The following is an 11,459-nucleotide window of genomic DNA, read 5'->3' on the forward strand; positions in this document are numbered from 1 at the left end:
GTAGGTCAGCTAGAGGCCAGTCATATGGACTAGGGCAATGAAAAGCCAACCCCTTAGCCCAGGGAAGGCTGGCCAGGCCCTCCCTGGGCATTTAGGGCCCCTCCTGCCAACTGGAAGCTCCTTACCAATTAATATGCTTGTGTGTGTTTGTGGGCTTGTACAGTCTGGTATCAGGAAAGGCAGAATGTAAGGTCTTTGTAGGCATGTCTGGCTGCCCAGTCCACGTGGCAGAGCACCACGTGAGAGACGCAGCAGCACAGCTCATGTGGTGAAAGTTTCGTGAACCTCACAGGGGTGGATGGAGTTGGTCTGCAGCAGCAGTGGAAATTCACATGGTTGGTGATGGCAGGTAGCAGCGGATGGAGTCCACATGGTATAGCAGTGGCAGTGGTGGCTGTATGGTTGTGGCAGACTACATGGCATTGGTCCTCCACGGTCACAGCAGCTGGCAGCTGGCAGGAGCTGCCTAGCTGGTCTTGGTACCCAAAGTATTTGGTCTCGGCCAATGCACCAGTGTTAGACTTCAGGGTGCAGCTTAGAACAGACAGCACCAGACCAAATGGTTCCGGGGGTGGGAAGGTTTATTCAGGTCAGAGGGCAAAGGTGGGGGGAGAGACATGGGAGAAGATGGCAGAGAGAGAGAGAAAGAGAGAGAGAGAGAGAGAGAGAGAGAGAGAGAAAGAGAGAGAAGTGGAGGCTGGCCATGACCATGTGGAGAGAGGGGGAAGGAAAGGGGGAGGGGAGAGGGGGAGAGGGGACAGGGGGAAGTTAGAGGCAAGAGAACAAGAGAGTTAGGGAGTAAGAGAGTAAGAGAAAGAGGAGGGGGCCAGCAGCCCCTTTTATAGTGAGCACGCCTACCTGGCTGTTGCCAGGTAACTGTGGGGAGGAGCATACCTGGCTGTTGCCAGATAACTGTGGAGGTGGAGTTTAGACAGAATACTAACACCAGTCAGGTGATGAATGAATAAAGAAAAAAACAAAGTGGCATATTTATAACATGAGATATTAGTCAGCTGTTAAAAATGACTCCTAGCAGTGTGTATATAGGTGTCCCAGACTCTTGCCTGATTGTAGTATTTTTCCTCATCTTGGTTTGCCTCCTCCATCCTTGATATGAGGTTATATGCCTAGTGTTATTGCATCATGTTATAGCAAGTTCAATTAATATCACAGAGAGATGTGTTTTTTCTCAAGGGAAACAAAGTAGCAGTCGATCTTGGGGAGAGGGGATATATTCTATAAATATATGCCTATAAGTCAACAATAACTAAGGTACAATAAGTAAAACCACAGAAGTTAGGTATAGAGTAAGGAGTAGGTAGGGACAGATAGATATCATTAGAAAAGTGAAATAGAATTAATTGTTGTGGGTGGATGGAGGGACAGGAATGGGAGTATTAGTTAGGATAAGGGAGAGAAGAGGGTGTGCAGGGAGGAATTGTGGGGAAACAGCTAACAGTAAGGGCCTTTTGAAGGGTATAACAAAAATCTAAGAAAAATAGGAAAAATGAGTCCCAACTGGCCACTTGTTATCAAGTAAAGCTCCTAATACCAGGGCTGTGTTGTGTCAAAAGAATTGTTGGTCAAAGGGGTCCCATAGGAACCCTGAAAACCACCTATCTGATTGTCAGAACCATAGGTCGCTCTCCAAAAACTTATAACACGTTCCCATTGCTGATGGCAAATCTAAACATCTCATTGAACATAGAGATATCAAGCTGGTGCCTACAAATATGGCATAAATACTATATTGAAATGTATTTTTAACAGGAAAGTACTTTCCATGCTACCAAAGCAGAAAGGTAAATACCAGTTTGATCATAAACTCTATGATATATAATGGTGTCCTGCCTGCAATATTTGCTAGTGTAATGGTGTCACAAAGTTTGTGGGAGTAAACAAGCAATGTATAATTTGACTTAAGATACTCTTAATAAGATGGAACAGTACTCATTGTTATCTTGGTGAACAAGATCCTGAGATCAGATAGCCTAAGCACCTAGGGTAAAATCAGATAATACTGTTATAAAAAATTTAAATTACATTGAATTTAAAAGCTTAACAATAAAATTATTCCTAATGATAATCTGCTATACTTATAGATTTGTGCCTTGCTCAGCCAAGATCAGAGAAACTTCTTATAGAAACAAATGACAGTAAATGTAGGGACCCATACCTGTACATTATACAGGAAACAATCAGCCTAAATGTCATGGCTACATCAAATACTTTCCCTCATGGTTCAGGGAGACCTGTGCAAGAGAAAGCAGAAAGAATATAAGATCTAGAGATGATGGCAGACCCAAATAAAATTATAACCCCTATATCACCATTATCTATGCACAAATGAATTCACAGAGAATTACTTAAGCATTCTTGAGCCTACATGTGTCTCATCAGAGCAAATGGGGTACCAGAGCTGATTCAAGAAATGGACACATGTACCTAACTCTAACACAGAAACAACTGATAATTGATAATCACTCTCAAGTGAAAGGTTCATTTTCTCCAAAGGGGTCTGAGTAGGAAAACAAACTACTAAGTTTAGGATGCATACCCAGCAGTAGATGGCTAACAGAAAACAAAATTAAGGTTGTCATTAGAGGTTCCTTGCATCATAATTTCTTGTCAGGGTTTTTTAGTTTTTTTTAAATTATATTTTATATGTATATACATGTATATGCGTATGTATATATATCTCTATCTCTATATCTATCTATCTATCTATCTATCTATCTATCTATCTATCTATCTATATCTGCTGCTTTCATGTTAGTGTTTTTAAGAGCTTCATCAGTGCCTGGACAAGTGGTTTTCTGCATCTATATCTGCTATTGAATGCTTGTGTGTGCACGCACATGTGCAACTTTTCTTGGGTTATTTTCTACATGTTGGTTTCTATGAGATTCTGATGCACTAGCTCTTTTCAAAATCCTACTACACTATTTAAATTAAGCTAAAAATAATTAAATTTTATTTGATTATTAACCCATAGAAGTCTATTTTTACATGAGAGACAGAAAGGGGATGGATCCAAATGAGAGGAGAGATGAAGAAAAACAAGGAGCAGAGGGAGAAAACACTGTAATCAGAATAATATGTGAAAAATTATTCCTTCAAAAAAGTAAAATGCGTTGGGGTGTGTGTGTGTGTGCTTAAGCATAATTATTTATACCCATTTTATCAGTTTTCTTCCTTTAGAAAACCCTGTCCATTGCTCATTCCTTTTATAAACAATTATGAAAAGAAAATCTTGTAACTTTTCTCACAGCCTCCTTTATCTATTTGTTTCTAAGACTGTAAGTAATAGGATTTAAGAATGGAGGGATAATTGTATAAAAAAACAGAAAGAATCATCTCAACTATTTCTGAAATTACTGGATGTCTTAAGTACACATAGGCAGCAGAACTAAAAAACCTAAACACCACAACAATGTGAGGGACACAGATGGAAAAGGCCTTTCCTTGCTCTCCTTTGACAGGAACTTTCAACACAGTTGATAATATCTGAACATATGATACGGCAATGAATGTAAAACAGCTGCTACCAATGCCAATGGCAGACAGAAGAATTAAGACTTTGTTGTTAAAGGTGTCAGAGCAAGAAAGCCTCAACAAAGCAGGCAGATCACAGAAGAACTGAGTGGCCACATTAGAGTGACAGAAGGACAGCTGGAAAGTTTTGAGAGTGTGCACACTTGCAATGACAAGAGAACTAAGTATGGGAGCCAGTGTCATCTGAACACAGAATTGTGGTTCATAATGATAGGGTACAGAATAGGCTTGCACATAGTGTTCCTGGGACATGATAGTGAGAAACAGAATCTCTACAGCTGCACAAAATAAGAACAAAAAGATCTGGGTTGCACATCTAGCCACAGATGTGGTCAGTGAGAGAGTTGATACAGGCATTAGGCACAGTAACAGAAACGTAGCACATTTCTAAAATGGACAGATGCTTGAGGAAGAAGTACACAGGTGTGTTCAGGATATGGTCATCTGTTGTAGCAGTGATGATGATAAGATTCCCTAAGAGGCTGCCCAGGTACACCAGCAGAAACAGCAAACTGAGTAGGATCCTGAGCTCCGAATTCTCGGCAAATCTTCCAGGAGGAACTCAGTCACCAGGGTGGAGTTGGCCATAGTATCAAAGTACAGGTTTATCTGAAAAAGAAAAGCAGTGACAGAGAATGACTTAAATTAATTAATAGATTAGTACCATTTTCCTAAAAAACTCTTTATGTTTTTGTTTCCAAAACCGGCCTGTATATACAAAATATCAAGCATTTGTTTCTTTGGTTTGCATACGTTGTTTAACATGCTTAATTGTTACTACACATAGCTGTGGCTATCTGTCAAATTGTACAGTATAATGATAAACATTTATAATTATAATATATTGTATATTATATTATTGTTTCTATAATAATAACTGTCTCATAAGCCTATTATCTTAATAAATATTAAGTTGATTAAAATATGGTAAGTTTTTCTTCCAGATAAACAACCTTAATTTATTAGTAATGCCTAGTGAAATTTAACATGTGGGATGTATTTTAAAACTGTTTATATTTTTATCATATATGCATTTACCTATGAAATTAACTTATATTCTATGATTATATGCATATATATACCCATATGAATACAAAAAGCAATGGGGGGAAGCAGAAGTGAAGGTGAGAGACATGAACATAAGAGGACAGGTTGGGAAAGAGAAAAGATGATCATGGAGAAATGAGTCTTTAGGAAATTATCTCACTTTGCTTTGGGGATGTCTAAAACCTCCAGAATAGACCATTTGTGAACAGTATCTAAATGCATGTCCCTAGTTACACCTGAAATTTTTTTTTCACCAGATGAGCCCGGGAGGAGAAAATGTTATATATAAAACTAAATATGATGCAATTCATATAACTTTTATGTTTTTAGTTGAACTATAAGCTTGGTTGATGTTTATATACATTTTTGTACATCACATGTTTTCCCAATAGTGATCAACATACATTTAAATTCTCTGAATGGTGCACAATTTAAAAGTCATAAGTTCTAAAATGTATAAACAAGTTCAGGTGTTGAAATACAGAGGTCTAAGTGTGTGAAATTAAAAGTAAGCTGATATCAGCTTAGTAAAATATAAGTTTTAACAAATCTTCATGACGACCACCAAAAGTAATACCTCAGTATTAAATATTAATTAAGTAGAAACAAAACAACCTAAAAAGAGTTGAACAAAACAACTGTGAAACAGACAGAAAAGTGGTGACAAAGGAAGGAAGAGAGCCACAGTTACTTTGTAATTGAGAGTCAAATGTATGAAATATTTTATTTGGAAATCTCAATGTTCTAACAGCATGAAATGCACAAAGCTTAAAGAAAACTTTACTTGGTGACCTTACCTAACGAACATTAACTACATATAATCCTTATTTTCAAAATTTATTTCATTACAAATTGTCTGTAAAGTGTTTTATCAAGATGCAAAGAGAAATAATATTCTTCCAAATATATCAGTATAGCACCTATTGAAGAGACAAGCATTTCAGTATAGTATCGGGAGATATCAATCAGGATCATGGTCTAAAATATCCACAAATTAGTTTAGAACCACAATAACGTGAGCAATAAAGTCAATATGTAAATCTTAATTAAAAATTACAACACCTAACACATTTCTTATTGATGTACAAATGATTGAAATACAGGTTTATTAGTAGATGAATTGCTTTGCAAGGGGTTAGTAAACCTGGTGTTTGTGACATGGTATGTTCAGAGTCACCTTTTGCTACAGTGTAAGATGGAAATTTGGAATGAGTAACCAGTAATCAGATCAGAAAGCAGTATGCATCACGTTTTAACCATAGCTGCAGTATGTTCAGAGAATGAACGGCAGTGGTCATCTACAACCTCTCACTAAGGTCTATGTCAGGGCAATTATACACCACCTTTAATGAGGAAAAAGTACAAAATGGTGTTGTGTTGAAACTCCACAGGTTATTGAGCAGCTAGCTAATCCTGGCTAGTTTTAGAAGATGTCTCCTGCATGTGTATTGTCAATATCTATACAAGGATTTAAACACTTTTACTATTTATATTTTCAATATAAAAAAACAGTGTTAGGAGTTAAATGACAATGTAGTAGGCAGAAAGAATACTCAAAGTGGTATTGCAGGAGGTGTTTGACAAGATTGCTTGACGACAACACATCTATGAAGAAAGATGCAGCTGCGGTGCATGACCACTAGGAGCTTGACTAAGTTAGGTTAATGAGACTGTCCTGTTTGGGTGATCTCTTCCAATTACTCTAAGCCAATACAGACTTAGGTTAAAAAGTAATTGGATTCAAAAATCATAACCAAATGAAAAAGGACTAAGAGAAACTAATCACAATTATGCATATCTGTTCTTTCAACATCAGTGCATCTCAATATAAAGGCACAAAGACTAATTTTAAATAAATACCACTATAGGAGCATTATAAAGATTTTAACACTTAGTCTCCAATCATATTTAAAAGTTCCAGGTGTTTACACTAGGTACCAATAGAATATAACAGAAATATATAGAAAATTTACCTAAAAATATCAGGATAAGTGTATACCAAGTATTCTTCACAAATATGCACCATCAGTTCTTTAACCTGCTAATCACCTGTTGTGGATCGTCCTGGAGCTGTTTTTAGTTTAATGCTAATTCCACTCTTCTGGCTGTAGACAAGGAGTGAGTCACATACTTAGGTGACTTCTTGTGAACAAATTCCCTAATGAATAAAGGAGCCAATCTTGGGTGAGGACAAGGCAGGACTTCCTGGTTAGACAGAGGAAGAGAAGGAGCAGGAGAGAGGTTAGAAGAAGCAATTCAGACAGGATAGGGATAGGGCAAAATGTAGCTACTAGTGTCTCTGGTTTATGGTGAATTCACCAGGATTTGCCACTGGAGGATTTAGATTTACTATAGTTTATAAGACTAGCATTCTAGTTGTTGTGCCCAGAGATTGAGTTAACAATTGTTTCTAAACTAAGTTTGTACGGTGTTTTTCTTCTCCCAGCAACTCAAGTGAGTTCAGGGGAGAACGGTACAGCGTCAAAGTGTGAGTTTGCCTGATGTGCACTACAAAGGCTGTGGAAGTTTTGAAGCATGCACGGGACTGGCATAGTAGCGACCTGCCAGAGGTAACTTAATTAGTTGGGTGGAGAGATTTTGGATCTCTGACGTCATGTGGCCCGCAGGTGCTGGGCATAGTACAGGAATTGCCACACTTTTTTAATATTCCCTTGCCCTCTCAACAATCACCAACTGCGAAGACACCTGCACTCCTTCTTTATTTTCCATTTTCAGCAGCATGCATCACCCTGAAGAATATTATACCAAATGAATCAAGCCCAGTAAATCACATGCTGAACCAAACTAAGTCTTATCAGATAAATGACAAATTAAATTATCCCAAATTACTTTTCCAACTTCTAAATTAATTGATAATGCATGATAAAATGGGAAAAATTAGAAAAGCATAAAATGAATTTTGAAAATAGATTAAAAAATAGAGCAAAGACAACGTAAAAAATGACCAAGTCAATTATTATAGTCAGCAAGCTCATTACAAAAAAAAACAACAATAATAACAACAGCCACAATTAAATAACATTCAAATGAAATTAATATGTATTATGATCCAAAGCTTTTTATAAGCTTTTTATCAAGTAACAAATAGCAAAACCATAAATTAACACCTATTAGTGAAATATGAAGTAAATATTAGAGCAGAAAAACAAAGATAGAGTTTGAAAGAAGTTGTAAAACAATTAACTTAATATAAAACAGCTGAAATTTTTATCAGGATATATAATTACACTTATCAAAAGATGTTAACAGAGTGTCACGGCGGCAAATAACTTCTGAGATTAGAAGAATTAATTGTTCCCTAAGATGAGTTCCCTAACTAGTTACACAAGCACACAAAAACACCTATTAATATATGCAAGGGTAAAAGTCACATTCCAGTCTCAATGTATGCAGGAAACATTTGATAATATTCAATACAATTATTTTATAAAATTTTCAGTCATATATGAAATGGACTGCTGATATTATAAAAAAAAATCTTTCCCTAAGTAAGGCAAAATTGAAACATTTAACTCACCAGTTCCCCTGAACACACTAGTGGGAATTATTTCCAGAACCTGCAGACAGGGAAACAAAAGTAAAATTTATGAACCTATTCTACCTCCTTGGGCTTTTACACATTTTCTCTTTCATGTGGTTATGTGTTCCATTTAATGCAGTTATTTTCTTTAAACTAATTCACATCAATTTTAAAGTACTCTTTGTTCTTCTATACCTTTAAAAACATATTGCCAATAATTTAGAAAATACATATTACTTCAAAGTAAAAGATATACAAAAATATTATGAACAATGTAATATATATGGTTATTATCTGCTGCTCAGGCTACACAGCAGGACATTTTTTTGTTTTAGTATTTAATTTCTGAATAGGAAAATTCTCATGTGATTGTTTTAATACAAAATATTACATTTCATGTATTTAACTCTTTACTCTTCAACATAATACATACAAGAAACCACTAAATATCAGTCAGGTAAGAAGCTCTCTTCAATTTGCCTTTATACCACAGTAGTAAAATAGTCCATGGTGATTTTAGTTGTTGTGATGTATGTACTCATGTATATGCATGTGTGTGTGTGTGTGTGTGTGTGTGTGTGTGTGTGCGCGTGTGTGTGTATATGTGTGTATAAAAACAATAATCTTTAAACAGGATAAATATTTGAAAGAAAGAGAGATAAAGACATGGAAGGGGTAGAAGTGAGGAGAGAGGATATAAATGCAGTACCCACATATAAAATTCCAAAAAAATAAAAATAAATGTGAAAAATACATCTTTATCTTTCTATTTAACTTGGGGTGTTTTCTGGAGCAGTTTCAAAAGTTTTTGTCTTATATTGGACTCTTTGAGCCTTTTGGAAGCAATCCTGTCCTCATCATCAATATCCTGTAGTTGCTTGGTAGCATTTTCTGGCTTACTGTCCTCTTATCTTTCTATTACATACAGTGATATTTTAAATTTTAGCATTTCTCTTAGATTTCTTTGTCTAAATATCTCAATTTACTTTAGAAACTTCTATTATTTGTGGAATAATGTCAAAGGCGCAATACTCACGAGCCTAAAACCCACATAACTCTTTATGAGTTATTGACATATTGAACACATTCTGCAGGTATACTCTTTTGTTATATGTAAATTGTGGTTGAGAAGAATTATAACTCTTCCCAATCTCATCTGTTTTGTGTCCTATTCTTGATATCTCTTGAATGTCCTATTCATCATATTGTCTTTCATCACTAGGAGGTGAACAAGGTACGTGGCTTCTAGTTCATTTGACTAGTGCTTCCAGTAAATATTTGAGATTAAACCTTGAGAAAGAAGAACATAGTATGTAACAAGAAGTGGTAGGACGAAAGATAAAAGTAAGAAGAAGTTATCTTAACTAGATCTAGGATCAATATTCTTCATGTGAGTTCGTGCAGGGTGTTCTCAGTAAATCAGAAAAAAAAAGGGTGTTTTAGTTAAGATCACACATATTTTGGGGAGTTTGGCAAGGAAAGTCAGAAGACTTTCATTCTATATTCTTTGCCTCAGTAATGAGCTAACTGATAAACAGACACAAAGACCAGTAAACAAAAGTTTATTTGTGAAGTAAAAACAGGGTGTGTCCTGAACATCAAACAGCAGAGAGAGAGATACCTTGTGGAAAGCATGTTAGAGCAGGGAGAATTGTATTGTTTATGAGTCAGCTAATGTCAATGGGAGTCTCTAGGGTGATGTAGTTTGTCTCCTTTCTTTGTTGCAACTTATGTCTTGAGATTATATTGATATTCGATCAATCAAAATTATGTACGTCTAGACTTTGAAGTAGTGTCAATCAGACTTGGGTCATTTTTCTCTAAGTTGTACTTATTATCATTAATTCTCATTTGTGGAAACACTGGTGGCTGGATGAAGGTTTTAAGGGAACTGTAGATGTCTCAGAGGATTTATTATCAGCAGTTGTTTTAGAGATAGCAAAGTGTATCCCAGAATGATGAGTAGATGTGTTTTCTGACTTGAGACTACATAGAAGTGATTTGTCTCAATATGTATGTCTATGATGAGATAGGATACAAGGTATATGAACATTGCTTCATTCCATGACTATCATCTAGTAAACTTTAGTCAAAGTGACTGTAAAACATTGTTAATATAATTGACAGTGGCTATATCTTATGAAAGCCTCATGACAAATATTATATTTTTATATAAATGGAAACTAACTAAATAAAAAAGACAAGTAATTATTGTGAAAATATATAGAATCTCTAGAGAGCTCATAGACAGCAACGGATATCTTATTTGTTTGAAGATAGTGGTAAAATGACCTCAAAACAAATCTTTAAGTGAAAAGTTATTTAGTCTGTAGGTTCAATATATTCTTTGCATACATTGAGGAGTATTGTAGGTATACACCTGCACGTATTAAAAGATGATATTCTCCTGTACTCCAAGCAGGCTGAAGGATAAGCATGGCTGTTATCTTAATTTTTCCTGTGGAGGAATAATACCTACTCACATCATATAAAGAGCCAAAGAAAGACTAAGGTAGTTCCACCTAAGTCCAACTTGGTGAACGAGTATATTTAAAAGACTATTTCCTTACAGGAGCATAGAGGACCAAAGACATTTCTATCAACCAAAAACTTCCATGCTCAGTAGTAATGACAGCTCAAAGCCAGCTAGCTTGTTGTTCAGTGAACAAATTACAGATAGATTCACCCTTTGACCCTTTCCAGAGTGGTATGATTTTCAGAGAGTCTCTTCCCTAGTAGTTTAAAAGGGGTTTTATGTTTTTTAAACTCTCTCAAAATTTTAAGATTATTTCAGCTCAACCCTTAGACCTATGAGCCTGCCTTCATTCACATGTCAGTAATGGATTCAGGAGAAACTATAGAAGAACAATCACACAAATATCCAACTCTCTAGTGTATTTCTAATAACATACTCAACCTGAGTGGCTACTATTAATCTTTTAGAACTTGTATCATACGAACTTCCTCCAGGCTTGTCTTTGCTTTAAGCATTTGATACTGCTTTAAGGATTGAGCCAAGTAGATACTAGGCCTACTGTGTTAGCTTCTTACCTGTTCTTTCTAATTACTAGAAAGACTAGCATAGAAACCTAACATGAATTTACCTTGATTGCTTTTTTCCTCATATGTAATTTTGCTGTTGTTAATTTTGTTTAGTTTTTATTTCTAAATGAATGAGAAAATGTGTTATCAATAACCAGATATTGAACCTTGTCATAAAAATAAAATGGTCAATCATATTAGAAAGCTATATTACCCCAAAGAGAACAGCTTTATCATAGCAGTGCAGATGCTGTTGTGTTTTGAAATTCAAAAA

The 11,459-nt window shown here is 35.7% G+C and overlaps 1 pseudogene; it reads right to left on the minus strand.

The window, feature by feature from the left end:
- Positions 1-3,227: 3,227 nt before the first annotated feature.
- LOC114627088 lies at positions 3,228-4,143 on the minus strand (annotated as a pseudogene).
- Between the last annotated feature and the right edge of the window lie 7,316 nt (positions 4,144-11,459).

Source organism: Grammomys surdaster, unplaced genomic scaffold, assembly GCF_004785775.1.
Source record: "Grammomys surdaster isolate TR1022 unplaced genomic scaffold, NIH_TR_1.0 242, whole genome shotgun sequence".
In the NCBI taxonomy this organism is placed as follows: Eukaryota; Metazoa; Chordata; class Mammalia; order Rodentia; family Muridae; genus Grammomys; species Grammomys surdaster.